This window comes from Carassius carassius, chromosome 7 (genome assembly GCF_963082965.1).
Source record: "Carassius carassius chromosome 7, fCarCar2.1, whole genome shotgun sequence".
Lineage (NCBI taxonomy): Eukaryota > Metazoa > Chordata > Actinopteri > Cypriniformes > Cyprinidae > Carassius > Carassius carassius.
The window spans coordinates 11,357,109-11,376,699 of NC_081761.1; the positions used below are offsets into that span (position 1 = coordinate 11,357,109).

Below are 19,591 nucleotides of genomic sequence, written 5' to 3' on the forward strand. Positions count from 1 at the left end.
TTTGGTTTACGCATAGCTACAGTCTTCCTGTTAAAGGATCCTTATTTAAATCTCTATTTAATGTTCCATAATGAACTGAAATCTCTATTTGGAATGACGTTATTCTGCAATAGGCTACAAACATTTACTAATATCTGCCTTTGGAATCGAACTCTGAATCTGCATTAAAATCTGCACCTAAGTTTTGTATCTGGAATTCTCTGAAAACTACATTTAAAATGCATTATTTCGTTGTTTCTGAAATTTGTCTTTAAAATCTGCCTCAGGAATCGCAAACTCTTCTCATTCTGTCTGCGCCGTTGTGGTTCTGTCAGCGCGTGACCGCGAAACAAGCGTCCTTACCCTGAGCAATAAGCACGCATATGGAGTCATCCACCGAAGTTAACGCGCCGCACGTAAGTCCATCAAAGTCAGAGACGAGAGAGATGAGGTCTGAATCTAGACTGAAAGCTCACACCTGCTCCGCTCGCTTCTCTGCGAGTCGACTCCAAATAAACGCGTAAACGCGCATGGACTATGCCAGTGCGCGGCACCACCCTTTCCTCTTGGGTCAGTGGCTCTCGCACGGAGCTGGAGAGCTATTGAACTAGCATTGCGGTAAAACTGTCTCTTTACACATGACGAAACGCCTCTCCTTATCGGCTCGTTTTGCATACTCAAAACGACGCGATGCTTGCGCACGTCACGAACGCGAGAGGTTAGTGCTTAATAGAGACTTTATCCAGACATCATCCAATCGTCGCTTGAGGAGTATTTTATATCACAGCCTATAGAGTGAGATAGAGAGCAGCGCCGCGCATCGGTCCCTCACAGGTTCTCAGTAGTCATGGCAACCAGAACACTTCAATCGGGAACGCAGATATGAGATGCTGATGCTGAGGTCACCTCTGCCACTCAAGGGCAAAAAGACCGTACCGAACTGCTGTACAAATCTCGAAGTTTGATGGAAATATTTTCTTCTTCATTGCTAAAACCTTGAAACTGACAACAATGTTTTGGCAAAGTGGTGTGTTTTGTAAACTGGGACAGCGTTTATGTAATTTTAACAGAGATCAAATAAATTCTAGTTCAGAATGAGCTTTATTGCCATGTATGTTTACACATACGAGGAATTTGTTTTCGTTATAGAAGCTCCGCAGTGCAACAGAATGACAGTGACAGAACAAAAAGCACATAATAAAAGAATAAAAAATACAAATACAAATACAAAAAAAATATAAATAAGTTGGTTAGGAAAAATTATACTTTACCATGACATAAATATTATTTCTAGCTCCTTAGTTCACTCTAGAAGCTTTGGATGTTATGTAAAGGTATTCTTAAGGTATCTTGTTGGTATAAATAAATAAATAAATAATTAAATAAATAACAATAATAATAATAATAATAATAATAATAATAATAATAATAATAATGGATTGGTAGGGGTGTATTTGTGAGGGATGCTGTATATGGGAAGAATAGGTTACAACAGCAGCTAGTAAAAAAATATATATAGATCATATAAAATATAATATTGCTGTATTTGAAAGAACTAGTTGTCCTACTTTATAAATGTGTCCCAGTTTGCCTATGTGTAATACCTGTGATTTTGTTTTGTAGAATTTCAGGTTTACAGTATGTATTGAATATTTCTTCATATTAGTTAATATATTATTTGATTATTTCTTAATGTGTGAGGCGCCAAGCCATTTGGACTATGTATTTAAACAATGTGAATGATACATTAAAAGAATGCCTCACTTTGCATGCCTCACTTTGCCTGCATTTTTCTAATCAACTGGACATCATTTGATTAAACACAATGTGATTTGGATATACACAGATTGTGTCACCCTATAAAAGGTTAAAGTGACACTGTGCCATTGTTACGACTGGCAAAACCAGTTTATTTAGAGTTTACCATGTCTAGTTTTAAAATGTCTTTTTCAGTGCACACATTAAACAAGACTCTACCAAGGCTCATTCTGCCACACACACACACACACACACACACACACACGCACACGCACACGCACACGCACGCACGCACGCACGCGCACGCACGCACACACACACACACACACACACACACACACACACACACACACACACACACACACACACACACACACACACACACACATTAATATTTTATTCAGTGGCAGCATGGTGGGTTTCCCTACAATTTGACCTACATATTGAAAGACCAAGTCATACAGCATCCCTCCCTCACACCTACTAATCCAAACAGACCTCAGAAATGCAAAACCAGACAAACCAAACTTCACAAATCATTTACTTACTGATTTATAACACTAGTAGTCTGTATATTCTCCCTCAGAACCCCTGTGCATTATGAGGATTGTTAGCAATGGGAATACACCATTCAGAGCAGCTGTTAACTGGAATTCTGATAGCTTATCTTATCATGTATACAGGATTTAACTAACTGAATGGTTTCATCTTTGCCAGTGTATAATTATAATGTCACAGCCACAGAAGGGAGTCTGAAAGCTGAAATTACAATACACCTCATTGTCTTTTTTTCCTCATTATCTGCTTAGAGTTGATCATTATCTATTTTTTAAGCTAAACAATGAATTTAATGTGGTCTTACAAGCACTAAAACATATTAAATTACATTTTATTGGTTAAGATTAAAATTGCAAAATGTATTACAGTACATAACACTAAATATAAATCAAAGAGTTTAAAGGTACAGTAATGATTCCTCTGATACAGTTGCTCTGATCCTCAATATAATATAATATAATATAATATAATATAATATAATATAATATAATATAATATAATATAATATAATATAATATAATATAATATAATATAATATACAATGGCACTGTTTTAGAAGTCACTGGTACATGGTAAAACCAGCTGTTTTGTGGCTGGATGCCATGTTCTCATTACATTTTTTAATGGTTTTCCTCAGAAGACTTTTAGTCATGGTCTGGTGGAATTCAGACAGACAGTAGATGCAGGACATTTTATCAAAATATCTTAACCATCTATTTTACTGTACTTGTCTATTTTTACAATAACTGTTTTTAAAACATTGCCTCCTTATAATAATAATAATCTCATAAGAGCATTAAGGAGAAATAACGAGAGGGCATTTACGGTGAGATTTCAGCTCTGTCACAAATTCCCCACTGCACTGCTATACTGCCGTGGAGACTGAGTCTCAAATACCCCATGTCAGTAGCACCTCGGACCACTGCAGATCAAAGATGTCCAAATATAATCTCTTCACTCATAACTGACCTTTGCAATAGAATATGATTGTACAAGTGTGTATGTGTTTGAGTATGTGTATAGTCTTAGCAGCTAGCCAGGGCTCTTGGTTATCTGAACTGGAAAATTCACCATGACATTGAGGGGATATTTTCGAGGGGCCAGTCATCAACACGTGGGATCTCAGTGGGACAACGATAATGAATATAAATACAAATGTTCATTGTTGGTTCATAAATGAAAATTTACTTACCCTTAGGTTGTTCCAAACCTGTATGGGAAAATAAAAGAAGATATTCTGAAGAATATTGATAACTAAAAAATTGCTGGTAGCCACTGACATTCATAGAAGGGGACAGTCAATGGCTACCAGCAACTGTTTGGTTATCCTGGTCATCCCTGATCTTTCTTGTGAGGCTAGATGACCATAAAGGTTTTTCTGGTTAAGATAGTTCAAAGGATCAGGGCTAAAACCAAGCTAATTTACACCGTGGAAGAGTAAACAACCTGAAAACACACGGATGAGTGCCCACATACACACATAGCATGTCACATGTCAGAGCCCTCCACTTACAGCATGACGTCATGCACTAGTCTCTAATTATCTCACATGTGAGCACCAAAAATACCATGGAATGTAGCTTGCATGCTTTCAGTTCACACATACACACACAGCCACACTTTGTTGTGTCTGCAATATGTGATGAAATGCACAGGAAAAAATAACACCCTTATCTCCCGGTACTGTTCACTCCATATTCCCTGCACTTGATAGTGTGGCTTTATCTCTGTCTGCTTAGCTTTAGCCACAGAGCATTCTAGGCAGGAACATTCCAGGATGAGGTCATTTTCTAAGAGTAATGAATGGATTCAAGAGCTCTTTTGGTCACCTTTGATCTTGAGATGGTGGAAACTTTTCTGAATGTGCACTCTATTTTTTTATGTTGCGGTGGCTAATATTGCAGCCATATCAGATTTGTACTGACACCAAGGAGTTTTACAAAGTCTGTAGTAAACAATGGCACTGTAGAAATGTGTTATTCACTGTGTTTGTGTGTGTGTGTGTGTGTGTGTGTGTGTGTGTGTGTGTGTGTGTGTGTGTGTGTGTGTGTGTGTGTGTGTGTGTGTGTGACCCTGGACCACAAATACAGTCTTAAAGGTGCTCTAAGCGATGCCGGGAGTCGTAACTTCTTGTTGACGTTCAAATTGTTGTCAAACAAAACGGTGGCTAGCTAGACCCTCCGTCCTCCTCATCCGTGCACTAACCCCCCAAACCCCACCCCCAAATCTTTCTTGTCGGTTATTGGCTGGAACAGTTTGTTATGTTTTGTGGTGCAGGTGAGCCCAGTTTGTTTTTCTTGTTGTTTGTGGAGCCTGTGGTGTCTAGAGAGACCACGTTTTTTTACAGTGTGTTCAGGGGACAAGCTGCTAGCGAATAGTGAGGAGATGTTTGCTGGATGTGACAAAAAATGTTTTGGCCTAAAAAATGTGTGACATCACTTAGAGCACCTTTAAGAAATAAAGAAATGTATACATCACCTGAAAGCTAAATAAATAAGCTTTCCATTGATGTATGGTTTATTAGGATTGAATATTTGGCTGAGATACAACTATTTGAAGAACTGGAATCTGAGGGTCCAAAAAATCTAAATATTGAGAAAATTGTCTTTGAAGTTGTCCAAATTAATTACAAATCAAAAATTAAGTTTTTATATGTTTACAGTAGGAAATTTACTAAATATTTTCATGGAACATGATCTTTACTTAATATTCTAATTATTTTTAATATTCTATCTTTTTTTTTAAAAGAAAAATCGATAATTTTGACCCATACAATGTTTTTGTGGCTATTTTCACTAAAAATATACCCCAGCGACTTAAGACTGGTTCTGTGGTCCAGGGTCACACACACACACACACACACACACACACACACACACACACACACACACACAGACAGATGCATATATATATATATATATATATATATATATATATATATATATATATATATATACGAGGACACGAAAGGTTCAGTAGACTTTTTGCTTTAAATGAATGGTTGTTGTCATGGTGTAAAGAACAGAAACTGCTATTTGTTAATAACTGGAATCTTTTCTGGGAGCGTCCTAGGCTGTTTCGCGCTGATGGATTACACCCCAGCAGAATCGGAGCGGAGCTGCTCTCTGACAACATCTCCAGGACACTTCGCTCCATGTGACTAGTAAGACAATTCTCTAATAACTATTATGATGAGTTTTGTTCCACCCGCTTAAATGATAAAAGTACTTGTGCTGTAAAAACTAATAAAGACTGTGTCTGTTCCCCGAATAGTGAGGTCAAAATATAATGTAGGATCTAGAAAAAATCTTATCGTAATTAAACCAGAAAAATGTAAAGTAAATGAACAAAAACAATTTTTAAAGTTTGGGCTCATAAATATTAGATCACTCACACCCAAAGCAGTTATTGTAAATGAAATGATCACAGAAAATAGTTTTGATGTACTCTGCTTGACTGAAACCTGGCTAAAACCAAATGATTATTTTGGTCTAAATGAGTCTACTCCACCAAACTACTGTTATAAGCATGAGCCCCGTCAGACTGGTCGTGGAGGAGGTGTTGCAACAATATATATTGATATTCTCAATGTTACCCAGAAAACAGGATACAGGTTTAACTCTTTTGAAATACTTCTGCTAAATGTTACACTGTCAGACATGCAAAAGAAATCTAATGTATCTCTTGCTCTGGCTACTGTGTATAGACCACCAGGGCCGTATACAGAATTCCTAAAAGAATTTGCAGATTTCCTCTCAGACCTTCTAGTTACAGTTGATAAGGCGCTAATCATGGGAGATTTTAATATTCACGTTGATAATGCAAATGATACATTAGGACTTGCGTTTACTGACCTAATAAACTCCTTTGGAGTCAAGCAAAATGTCACCGGGCCCACTCATCGTTTTAATCATACACTAGATCTAATTATATCGCATGGAATCGATCTTACTGCTATAGATATTGTACCCCAATGTGATGATATTACAGACCATTTCCTTGTATCGTGCATGCTGCGTATAACTGATATTAACTATATGTCTCAGCGTTACCGTCTGGGCAGAAATATTGTTCCAGCCACCAAAGACAGATTCGCAAATAACCTGCCTGATCTATCTCAACTGCTATTTGTACCCAAAAATACACATGAATTAGACGAAATTACTGACAACATGGGCACTATTTTCTCTAATACATTAGAAGCTGTTGCCCCCATCAAATTGAAAAAGGTTAGAGAAAAACGTACTGTGCCATGGTATAACAGTAATACTCACTCTCTCAAGAAAGTAACTCGTAGTCTTGAACGCAAATGGAGAAAAACTAACTTGGAAGTTTTTAAAATTGCTGGAAAAACAGTATGTCCAGCTATAGACAGGCTCTAAAAACTGCTAGGGCAGAGCATATCCGCAAACTCATTGAAAATAACCAAAACAATCCAAGGTTTTTATTTAGCAAAGTGGCTAAATTAACAAATTACCAGACGCCACCTGATTCAAATATTCCACCAACGTTAAATAGTAATGACTTTATGAATTTCTTCACTGATAAAATAGATAACATTAGAAATACAATAGCGAATGTAGATTCTACAGCGTCTAACACTTCAGTTTCATCCATCGCACCCAAAAATAAACTGCAGTGCTTTACAAATATAGGACAGGAAGAGCTAAATAAACTTATCACTGTATCTAAACCAACAACATGTTTATTAGATCCTGTACCCACTAAATTACTAAAAGAGCTGTTACCTGTAGCCGAAGAACCGCTTCTCAATATCATTAACTCGTCGTTATCTTTAGGTCACGTCCCAAAACCATTCAAGCTGGCGGTTATCAAGCCTCTTATTAAGAAACCAAAACTAGATCCTAGTGTACTGGCAAATTATAGGCCTATTTCAAATCTTCCATTTATGTCTAAAATTTTAGAAAAAGTTGTGTCTGCTCAATTGAGCACCTTCCTGCATAAAAATGATCTGTATGAAGAATTTCAGTCAGGTTTTAGGCCCCACCATAGCACAGAAACTGCACTTGTTAAAATTACAAATTACCTGCTTCTTGCGTCAGATCAAGGCTGCATCTCATTTCTAGTCTTACTTGATCTTAGTGCTGCGTTCGACACCATAGATCATGACATACTCATAGATCGATTACAAAACTATACAGGTATTCAAGGGCAGGCTCTAAGATGGTTTAGATCCTACCTGTCCGATCGCTACCATTTTGTTTACTTAAATGGGGTGTCATCTCATTTATCATTAGTAAAATATGGAGTGCCACAAGGATCCGTCCTAGGTCCCCTTCTATTTTCAATATACATGTTGCCCCTTGGTAATATTATTAGAAAATACGGAATTAGCTTCCACTGTTATGCTGATGATACTCAGCTATATATTTCAACGAGACCAGATGAAACTTCCCAATTATCTAAGCTAACAGAGTGTGTTAAAAATGTAAAAGATTGGATGACAAATAATTTTCTCCAATTAAATTCGGATAAGACAGAGATATTAATTATTGGACCAAAAAACACCACACAGAATCTTGTAGATTACAATCTGCAACTAGACGGATGTACTGTTACTTCCTCTACAGTCAGAAATCTGGGTGTTATATTAGACAGCAATTTGTCTTTTGAAAATCATATTTCCAATGTTACAAAAACCGCATTCTTCCATCTTAGAAACATTGCCAAGCTACGAAACATGTTATCTGTTTCTGATGCAGAAAAGCTAGTTCATGCTTTCATGACCTCTAGACTGGACTATTGTAATGGACTTCTAGGTGGTTGTCCTGCTTCGTCAATAAACAAGCTACAGGTAGTCCAAAATGCAGCAGCTAGAGTCCTTACCAGGTCAAGAAAATATGATCATATTACCCCAATTTTACAGTCTCTGCACTGGCTACCTATTAAGTTCCGTATCTGTTACAAATTATCATTACTTACCTATAAGGCCCTAAATGGTTTAGCTCCTGCGTACCTAACTAGCCTTCTACCACGCTACAACCCATCACGCACCCTAAGGTCACAAAACGCTGGACTTTTGGTAGTTCCTAGGATAGCAAAGTCCACTAAAGGAGGTAGAGCTTTTTCACATTTGGCTCCCAAACTCTGGAATAGCCTTCCTGATAATGTTCGGGGTTCAGACACACTCTCTCTGTTTAAATCTAGATTAAAAACGCATCTCTTTCGCCAAGCATTCGAATAATGTATCTCTTAAATTGTGAGTGTAGTTGCATCTGCATTTTTATTCTTTAGCTTGGGTTAAACTAATTTTACTTTGTTGGATCAGCAGCTATGCTAATGATGTCTCTATTTTGTTTCTATGTTTTGCCACGGGATTTACATCCCGTGGTAACTAGGATTTACACAAGCTCCAGTCTGGATACAGAACACCTGAGAAGAGATGATGCTGACCCTCAGAGGACCCCAGATGATGCTAACCCTGAATCAACAAACAGAACTAACAATTATTGCTACATGTGTGACTGCATCCTATAATTACTATTAATTAATAATATTGATAGTTCATCATCTAGCTGACTACGTCTTGTATTATTATTATTATTTTTATTTTTCTAAAATCCTGTCAAACGTGCACAAACTACTAGCTACTACTAAATATTGTAGAAACATAATTTTCTGTAAAGTTGCTTTGTAACGATTTGTATTGTAAAAAGCGCTATACAAATAAAACTTGAATTGAATATATATATATATATATATATATATATATATATATATATATATATATATATATATATATATATATATATATATATATATATATATATATATATATATATATACACGTGTGTGTGTGTATGTGACCCTGGACCACAAAACCAGTCTATATATAAAATCAGTTTTAGGTTTGTTTCTTGTGTCTAGTGTCAGCACATAGTTAGTAGGTGTGTTCGACATCGGCTGCGGCTGGATGCAACCGATCGGCGAGAGTAGCCGCGTGCAGGTGGGGAGGAGCTGCAAACGGAGATATGAAGCCAGACACGTTGTGGCTCCCGTAGTTTGCTGCAATTACGTCAGTCATGGCAGATCACGTGGCGTTTGCTTACTTGATCGCAGACGAGCTGGAAACAATAGAAAATCCATTATTTTTGCAATACATTGAGCACAATGAGCAACGAAGGTGAGTAAAGGTTAAATGTAAAAAGTATATTTTTAAACAAATTATAGACACATTATCAATTTAGCTTTAAAGTTACTAGACCTATACCTAGAATTGGAAAATTATATGTTGTATAAAAATACTGTATCGAAAGTCTAAAGTCTTTGCAATGATGTAATGAGTGTTTTTTGTAATCAATAGCTCTTGTTGCTTGCCTTTTAACAATAATTGTTATTATTTTGGTTTAATTAGAGAGAATGACTCATTCTGACAAATAAATAATTGAGTTTTACTCAAATTTTGACACTTCTGTATATACTAATTATTTAATTAAAATCCCTATTCAACATAAAATACTGATAATAAATGTTTGACTAATGTTACATGTGTGTTCAGGTAGGCTACATGTACTGTATATAGTGAGTACAATTCCTCTTGTTCTTATATATTGTTCCAAAAATAGACAATTTTGTGGAGGATGTTGTCCCTCTCTACAGTCTCTCAGAATTTAGAAGTCATTTCAGGCTTTTCAGTGAACAAGTGGAGGTTTGTACTGGACTGGGGTGCGTTCTCCGAAACTACCTTAACGCTACGTCGTTCTTAAGTTGTACCTTAAGAAGTACCTTATCGTTAATACGTGGTTTCCGAAACCTTCTTAGTTAAGTATACCTTCTGTAAGTCATGCGTTCGTAAGGTTGGTCTGGAGCGCTCTTAGCTATACCTTATCGCTGCTGACGGTTCATACCGCTAGTGGCCACCACTACGCAAAAAGATTTTTTACATCGCAGTTTAATTACACATAGAAAATTTTATATGAACATTTAATATAAAATCTGATTTAGTATTAAAATTACATTTTTACTTTACTTTAAAATTATACACATAAAATACTTAAGTTGTTATAGCTTACACCCAGTGTATGGAAGTGTTTTCAGTAATAAAGTTTCCATACACTAATGGTTGTTAGCTTTTTTATTTACTATCCTAAGGCACATCAGCTGGCGAACCATTTGACAGAAAAGGCTTAGGAGTCTATATAAAGAAAGATGAGTTTACACAAACTTTATAGCTATGGCAGCGAGACAGCGAGTACTTGTTTTAAATCAAAGACGGCGGCGTCCGCGGAGCCAGTTAGTGTATGTCAACTACTTTATAAGAGAACATTTTAGTTTACAAGAGACCATTGTAAAAAAAAAATTGCCTGCCACGGGAGCAAATACTGCAGCTCTTGCATCTTGTTGGCCCAGATTTTTAAGACAAACTCGACAGAGCTACCCCCTCAGCCCCGAAATTGAGCTGCTGGCGGCTCTTCGTTTTTATGCCTTGGGGAGTTTTCTGGAGGTTGTTGGGGATGGATATGGGCTGAGTAAGACCTCAGTGTGGCTGGGCGATCTCTTTTTGCTGACTTTTTTCCCCGACATAGTGAATGTCGGTATGTCTCTCATGTTTGCGCTTTTATTGAGGAAATCATCCAATTACAGAAATGAGCGATTTACGGCAATAATGTGATACGGCTGGTGGATAATCAGCATACGTTGTGGAGAACATTAACACACTTATGGCCGTGAGGGTTTGGGATTGTACACTTGCTAAATTATAAACACATACTCATATTTATTTCTGCATGTACTTATTTCAATAAGCCCCGAAAAATGCAGTTTGTACTATTTCTAAAACGCTTCTTTATAAAGAACATTGTTTTCTCAATACTTTACCTATACCACTGTGAAGGAAAGAGCGCACAATCGATCATCGAGGCGTCGATATCAACCTATTCAGCACCTCCACCATGGACAGCAACTGCTAAGGTCGAACTTAAGAAGGTTTACCTTAAGCAACATCCTAAGGTATAGTTCGGAGAACACACGTAGCAAAGGTATACCTGTAGTTAAGGTGTACCTTTTGAGTATTCGTAGCGCGCTAAGAGACAACGTTATCGGAGAACGCACCCCTGGTTAATATAAAATTCATTGAACTATTACAAGTGTTAGCATGTTGTCTTAATTACCTATTTTTCTACCTTTGCAGGATGTCATCAATACCCTTGGTCCTGTGTATATGAATTTACAACAGACCAAACTGCCACTCACGAACAGTGTTCTTGCCTGCCTTTGGACATTGGTGAATCAGGAGTCATATCGTGGGGTGGCAGATAGATTTAACATGTCAAAATCCACTCTTGCCAAGCATCTCCATGAGTTTTGTTACAATATTAACACATACATGGCCCACCACATATCCTGGCCCAGAGGTCAAAGGCTGGAGATGTCAAAGTTAGGGTTTGACACAGCATGTTTCCCCAACACTGTATGTGCAGTAGATGGGTGTCACATTCCTATAATGAGACCCCACTGTGATAATCCCCTAGCATACATGAATAGGAAACAGTTTTACTATGTAAATTTAACTGGGTTTTGTGACAGTCAGCGGCGCTTCTGTCACATTAGTGTGGGTCACCCTGGGAGTTGGCATGATGCCAGAGCATTTCGCTTCGCAGAAGTTTGTCGTGTTCTTGAAGAAGATCCTCATTCACTTGTTCCACAGGGAATGCACATAATTGGGGATTCTGCCTACCCTTTGTTGCCTCAACTTATGAGGCCTTATTGAGACAATGGCCACTTGTCTGCTAGGCAAAGATATTTTAACAGAAAGCTCAATGCAGCTCGCGTGGTCATTGAGCATTCATTTGGCATTCTAAAATCTAAGTTTAGGAGGCTCCATTACCTGCAAATGAGAAGCATTTCTAATATCAGCTCAGCAGTCTCAGCCTGCTGCATTTTGCATAATCTTTGTTTAGAGCCCAGTGATCAAGTTGTTGTGGTAGGTGATGGTGTTGATGATGAACCATACCCCCAGCCAGGGGCGGAGTGGGACCAAAAAATCTACCGGTAAATTTCGTAAACCACCGGCCCTCCATGGTCAAAAAAAAAAAAAAAATGCTAAAAAATATATACTACTAACGTCATAACCCTTGCAAAATTATTTTAAATATATTAAGAAAGCCACCGTTACTGGTCACGTGGTCTATGGTTAGACTGATTTGTTTAGATCCAGTGAAATTGCTACCTTGACAACGCCACGTGAGAGGCGTTCACACCGCCGCTGACTTGAGCTTCCAAAGTTACCGGAAGTCATTCATTTCCAATGGAAGCTGGCTTCTCTCAGCTGCAAGGAGCGTCAAATTCCTTGAAATTGCGTTTTGAGTGACCAGAGCGTCAATCTGAGAGTTGAAAGTGGCTCAACTTTATGGTAATAATGAGCTATGACGCGGTTCAGCGGCAAAACGCCAGCAACCAATCGGAATATAGACGTCCTTCGCGCTGGCCGATTCCGCAGAAACATACGATGTAAACTTTCGTTCAAAACATACTTAAAATGTGAGCATATCACTTGATATTCATTTATGAATGTTTTTGTAAATTATATAGTTTATCATAAACTAACCACTTATAAATTACTTACAACTGAACTTTTATTATAAAGTGTTACTGATTATTGATTGGCGTTGGCGACATCATTATAGTATGAATATATATAATACAAACACCACTGTCTACCTACCACTAATTAGATTAGTCATTATTATTAGGCTACCAACATTTACTAGCTTGTGCTAGTTCACGGGCGGCTAGCAATAACGTACGTTAATGCTTGAGCGGCGCCACTGTTTTTTCTGTCAATTCACCAGTTGAGGCCTGATTTCGGAATAAATCCGTAATTTTTGAGCACTTTGATGCATTCTCCTCCAGCATCCGCTTCTTCTTCATTCTGGCCTTTTCGGCCCCTCCTTTGTCCTTTCTCTTCTTGCCTTCCATGGGGGTATCGTTAAATGTTATGCAACCACGCTAATCCTTCCTGACTGTCAATTTTTTTTTCTAGAATTTGCGCGCTTTCTCTCTCTCTCTAGTCTGGCGTGTGCCATTTTTGGGTCATGCCATTAGACGAGGGGGCAGGGGGCGCTCATTATCTCCCTACATTTCTGTAAACAGACTTGACCTGCAGTCGGTTCACTGGATAAAAGAATTCCCCATTCCCAGGAGGTTTTACTCCATTTTTATGTTAATTTAAGAACAAACAAATGAATTAAATACTCGTTTTTTGTTAGTTTTTTTGTGACCATGAAAGTTCTGTATGAAGAATATGATGGGGGAGATGAGATGAGTTTGCAGGGGGGTAACTATGACTGAGAAATACAGTGCCGGCCGCCGCGCTCCTGCTCCCGCTCCGGCCACTCTCACGGCCGTTATGAATAATTTATAATGGGCCGATCATGAAAATTCATCAACCGGCCGGCCGGTCGACCGGGAAAAGTCCTAATCGTCCCGATTGCCACTCCGCCCCTACACCCAGCAACCCCACAACACTAATGCATGTCGTTATAGAGACCAGATTTGTGGCCAGATCTAATTTGTATGTGTATACTTAACATACAAAACAAAAGATGAAAAGTAAAGATTTGAATGTTCAGAAATATTCAACAAATGATAAAACAAACAAACAGATTTTGTGTTGAAATAAAGAAATTTTTTTTATTGAACAAAATTAGTTTGTCATTAGAAATTGTTATTTCGGGGAAAAAAAACTTAGGACATTTTGGGGAAAGGTGTAAATCAAAAGAGATAACATCTTTAGATTATAATTTTATTGGGGTTCATGTGGGTTCTGTAATAGATGCATAATTTGCTCTTGTCTTTTCCCCATTTTTTTTCCACAATTGTTCCCAAGCTGGTCACCATCTTTTTTTCGAGGGACCTTCTCTGCCTCTCCTTAAGTCGCCGCCATCTCTCCAGATCTGGCCTTACCAGGGACTCAAGCACAGCAGTCCTTCTCTCTGCATGCTCTTCATAAGCGTCCAGGAATTGTAAGGGTTGTGGTCTTCTTTGCCTTCTTGTGATGTTTGAATTTTGTATGGTAGCAGTTCCTGGCTGTTCATCCATACTAGCACCTACCGGCTGGTCTTGAAGAGAAGACGTTGTGGGCCTGCTTGTGGAAGAGGTCTCTTCCAAACCCAGAGGTGTGGAGTGAATGGTGCCAGGTGGTGCAGTACCGATCCCCGATGACCCAAATAACTCATCCATTAGCTGGTGGGGGTGGATGTAAAATGAAAATGACCAATGTTTCAGTCTTGTAACACATGACAATGTTATTTCAGAAACAAAGTAAAGCAGTCTTCGACTTACTGTATAGTACTCCCAGGTGATCTTCCCTTCCCCAGTTGCACGGAGCCTGTCTTTCACTCTCTTATAAGTGGTTAACATGTTTGCTAGTTTTTTTTTCGAATTTTCTCACTTGACAAGTTGTAGCCCTTTAGTGAGAATAAGTTTTGTATTTTTTTATAGAATGCCATTTTGTTCCGAAATAAAGGTGCTGATGAGTTTGTGTAAGGTCCAGTAGAAATAGTGTCATTGTATGTGTTATTTCTGTAAAATGGAGGGGATAAGGAGAGAAATAGATCAACAAAGAAAATTATGTAATTTAACAACAGTATTGCCATTTATCTTCCTTACAGTATTTGATGCAATACCTTGAGATTCATGCCTGTCTGACTGGAAGGAAGGGGATGAAGGTTGAATGGATGCTAAAGGGTTTCCACACACTGCACCAGGTTGCAGAGTGGAAGGTGGTGGGTCCTTGACAGTGGAGGGAAGTAGTACAGGGGGCCTAGTGGTAGTAATGGGGCACTGGCTGGTGGATGGTGGAGGTGGTACAGGGGGCCTAGTGGTAGTAATGGGACACTGGCTGGTGGATGGTGGAGGTGGTACAGGGGGCCTAGTGGTAGTAATGGGGCACTGGCTGGTGGATGATGGTTTCACAAAACTGAGGTTTAGGGGTGCCGGCGACCTAGTGGAGGTAGTGGGACATGGAATAGGAGGTTGGAGAAGCTTTGCAGCACAAGCTGAGCCACTGAGGAGAGCTGTTTGGAGAGAAGATTGTAGATGTGGTCAGTGTCACTCAAGAATTATTTCCTGTATATTCTTGTTCATTAAGTAAATGTGTACCTTTTGTTTCAACAGCTGATACTTTCTCATTGACAGAGGAAAGGAACATTTGATCTGGGGGAATAAATGATAAATAAAACACTTGCACAAATCATTGGTGACTTATAATTATTTCACAGTCATGTGGTTTACTTACTATTTTGCATCCTTTCAGCGATGTCCTTGGAAACCACTAGCATGACAACATTGCCTTTGCTGTCTAACACATTAATGGTTACGTTGTCCATTTTGTTGTGTGTTACACAGGGTAATGCAGGTTCTTTATATATTATAAGGAACCATGGGACCATAGCCAACACCTGTTCCATTCATTATTACTTATAGTTAGCAACAATTGCAATTACCATTTTAAGTCCACTTTCAGTTTTGGCTCAACATTTGTATCAGTGATTTCCATTGTTTTCATGATTTAGTGATTAAGTAACTATGTATTAATGGTATTATCACGTGTTTAAGATGTGTGTATAAGTGGTGTTTTGGAAGGGTGTCTTCCAAAACAAGATAACATATTGGATATATCCTTTAGCAGTATGACATGGGTGTTTCTGCTAATACAAAATTTTAAAAGTAACCTATAAAAAAATTCCCTGGTGGGTATGTGTTTTTAAGAAGGTTTCAGCAACAAGATTTACAGTACCCTCCAGCTGAGCTCTTTTTAACATTTTAAACATAACACCATTGATTTTCATATACAGAAAAGCACAATTCTGTTGGATTTATATTGTGATTTAGACCAACTATTTGAAAGTGAACAGAATGTTGTCAAGTTGTTAAGTTGAAGTTACAGCAAGTTGTTAGCAGTTTGCTAACCACATGCAGGTGGAGTATAAACACAGCAAAATAAACTAGAGAATATGAAGAAACCAAACAAATGGAGGAACATAATTTATTATGTATCATTTGTATAGGAGCATACATTTATGACCACATTAGATTGTATGTTTTTAAGATTAACATTTTAGTTATTAAAAATGCTAATTTGAATGGGTTATGCTGCTGAATACTGTAAAAGGTCTGTATAAAAAAGAAATTCATGCAAAATAAACATACACAAACTCTATATTAACAATAAAGTAAATACAGTAAAACAATATTTAAAAAATATGATTTATAAGATGAAGACAACATAAAAACGTATTGAACTGTTTTAAAAGTCCATATGAGAATTTCTGAAACTGGAGTCGTCGCAATAAACTTGAAACACACGTCATCATGTCATCAGTGAATCCAGCCAATCGTGGATCAGTTGTGTCATCATCAGAACCTGTGCAGCCGCTCTTCAGAAGCTGCGCTGGCTGAGTTCTCCGGCTACTCTCGAATCGCTCTCTCGGTACTTTGATGGCACACGTCACAGTCACGTGGTATCAGCGCTGTATCTAGTCGGACAAAATTTCTAACCAGCATGCACTGCTTCAAGTCAGCCGACGATCGGTCTGCGCAGAGCTGCATGAAGTCGAACAAGCCTACTTTCTCGGCCATGTACTCCTTTAGCCCCTCCTCCTTGTTTCCTCTTTACCACACTCTCTTGTTACCCTAGTTGGTCTAATTGTGCTCACCTGTCCCTCATGTATTTTCCTCCCTATTTATAGTGCACCTTACCCTTTTGTGTTTGCTGGTCCGTTGTCATTCTCATCCCCCTCTGTCTGTGGATGTGGCTGAATATGTGTCTGTGTCTCCCTGTCTGGTTGGTCTTGTGATTCTATGTTCTTGACTTGCTCCTTGTTTTGGTAACTTGTTTGTTCTTGCCCTTTGCTTTCATTTGTAATATTTATTTATTTAGTTTTCTAGTCTTGATTCTTGGTATTGTTTGATCATTCTCTTAAGTTGGTTAAATTGGTAATTTCTTATTTTGTTACTTTACTTTTATTAGTTCATTGGTTTATATTTGTCTTGGATTTAATTTGTGGAGCTTTGTCCTTTCTAGTCTTGTGTTCGAGTTCCTGACCTGTCCCCATGTGCCCTGCCCTGGTTCTTCCAGCCTGGCATCTGGTCTGTCTCCAGAGTCAGTGGTCAACAAGTTTCTGAGCTCTGCTCTATGGTGCCTTGTGTGGCCTTCTCTATCAGCCTGGTCTTGCTGCCCCCTCTGTTGCCCAAGCATTCTGCCAGTTGTTTCCTGAAGCCTTCCCAGTGGCCTTCCTTAGCTGTTCTGTTTGTGTTCCTGTTGTGGTATCTGTTGTGCACTTCACTACCTCTTGTATCAGTCAATAAAACCTTGTGTAGCAGAAATGACTCGAACCAGACAAATTAAAGAGTCGATCAGGGCTGTGGCTGAAACATGAGCCAAATTCCTCAGTAAGGCAACAGGAAGTCATAAAACATTCTGTGCCACAAGTCCCAAGCAAGATAACCAACCAACCAACGCTTTCACAGAACAGCTTTCAACATTAACACCACTAGAACAATTATTGACAATTTTAATTCGCAGAAGAGATTGTCAAATTTGTTGTTCGTAAGTGAGATGCAACGTCGGACATCACATGTAAACCCATGAGAGTTAAACACTTCCCCCACCTAGCAGAACCAGACTGAAATTCCTAAGGGGGGGGGGGGGGGGTCTTTGAACCTCTGGTCTCCACAGAAATCTTTGTCAGATAATGACAAAGAAACTGTCTTTTGTACATATATATGGACCAAAATGAACTCCAAAATGACTTCTAAATGAATATCAGTCCATCGCTTAACTCCATATTCATTTATATGTAACCCACACATTTGACTATCATGTTATAATCACTTATTGTGTATGTCTTTTAATAACTATGGGATAGCTTAAGGATACATATTCATGTCTAGTATCTATGTAATCGAATCTGCTTGCTTGAAATAGTCCTGACCATCAGTTATTTGTCAAATGTATCATATTCTTGTTATAGGAATCATGTCCAAAATTAGACCCTGCAAGAGCGGGAAAATTCGGACCACATGCTTGGTAAGATAACATATGATTTATGATACGCCCGAGCCAAGACAATATCTGATTGGTCAAGACAACATTTGAGGTGTGGCCAACAGGCCAGTTTAAATACTCAGGACACCATAAAATTTAGCTTTTAGCTTCTAGCTTTGCTCTGCTATTAGTCATGTATGCTTTTAGTTTTAGCTCTGCTTTTGCTATCAGTCATGCCAGCTTTTAGTATGCTTTTAGCTTTGCTTCTTAGCTTTAGCTTTTAGCCATGCTGTTAGTCATCACTGTTCTTTGAGCGCGGTTCCAGCGTGCTTCGGCCTGCCTGCTGCTACTTAGCCACCATGAGAAGAAACACCACCTAGTCTCGTCAAACTTTACTTCTTTTCTTTTCCGTTTGAGAGTTTCGTGTTCTGAGTTAAGTTTTGTAACGCCGTGTCGGACCTCGACTGCCCGTTCAACTTCAACCAGCCCACACAACTCTGCATCTTCAGCCAACGCCCAACCACGGGCTTCCCAAGACGTCACTTCAACGACTACTGAACTTCCAGCCAATCAGCGACATCGGGAAAAACCCCCTTTCAACGACAACTTAACACAGGAGACGCAAGTACTACCTCCAGACATTTGTACCGGTGTATCTAATATAATTCTAACCTCATTGAGGAACTCAATGCGAGGGCTAATTAAATGATTGATGGTTGTTCATGTCTATGCAATTTAACATATTGCTGTAAACTTGGGATTTCACATTTTCATTCTCTTTAACTCATCCTTGCCTAACTTTTGATCTTTCTGCAACTTGTGTGAATGTATGAGTGCATGCGTTTATGTGTTAGATTAGTTTATATGTCTTAGATTTATCTAATAAAACCTTATTCAAATAAATTTGTCATTTGTTTCTTTATAAATATATTCACTGTGTCATTATACACCTTGACAAATATATTAATAATGATTAATATAAAATTATGACGCACAAATTTGTCCATGTCCCACAACATAATATTGAAATATGTAAAATAAGCTAATTAATTACAATTTGACATTATTTCAAATAGAACTGTTTAATATACATATTAATATACAGCATCTTAAATTTTTTTTATTATTTACTGATCATTTTTAAGATTTTTTTTCAAATAAATGTGCCTGTCCCACACTTTTGAGTATGCACCGCAACAATGAAAAAAGGCTTTTATTATGACATTTTATCAAAGACAAACAAGTCTAGATTCTATGGAAACAGAATTTAGCATGTGAGCACAGCAG

General features: G+C 38.2%; 1 protein-coding gene across 8 annotated transcripts in view; it reads right to left on the reverse strand.

Annotated features, from left to right (window-relative positions):
• The window catches only part of LOC132143530 (sorbin and SH3 domain-containing protein 2-like), a 104,936-nt gene that overhangs the window by 65,788 nt on the left and 19,557 nt on the right, over positions 1-19,591 (reverse strand). For 3 of the 8 annotated variants that reach the window (XM_059553821.1, XM_059553820.1, XM_059553817.1), the window contains exon 1: positions 343-637. The exons of 1 other annotated variant lie outside the window; for it this stretch is intronic. The gene's annotated coding sequence lies outside the window, so the exon portion shown is untranslated. Of the gene's footprint in view, positions 1-342; positions 639-19,591 lie in introns of those variants that run through there. 4 more of the 8 variants (XM_059553823.1, XM_059553824.1, XM_059553822.1 and 1 more) reach the window with 4 other exon arrangements.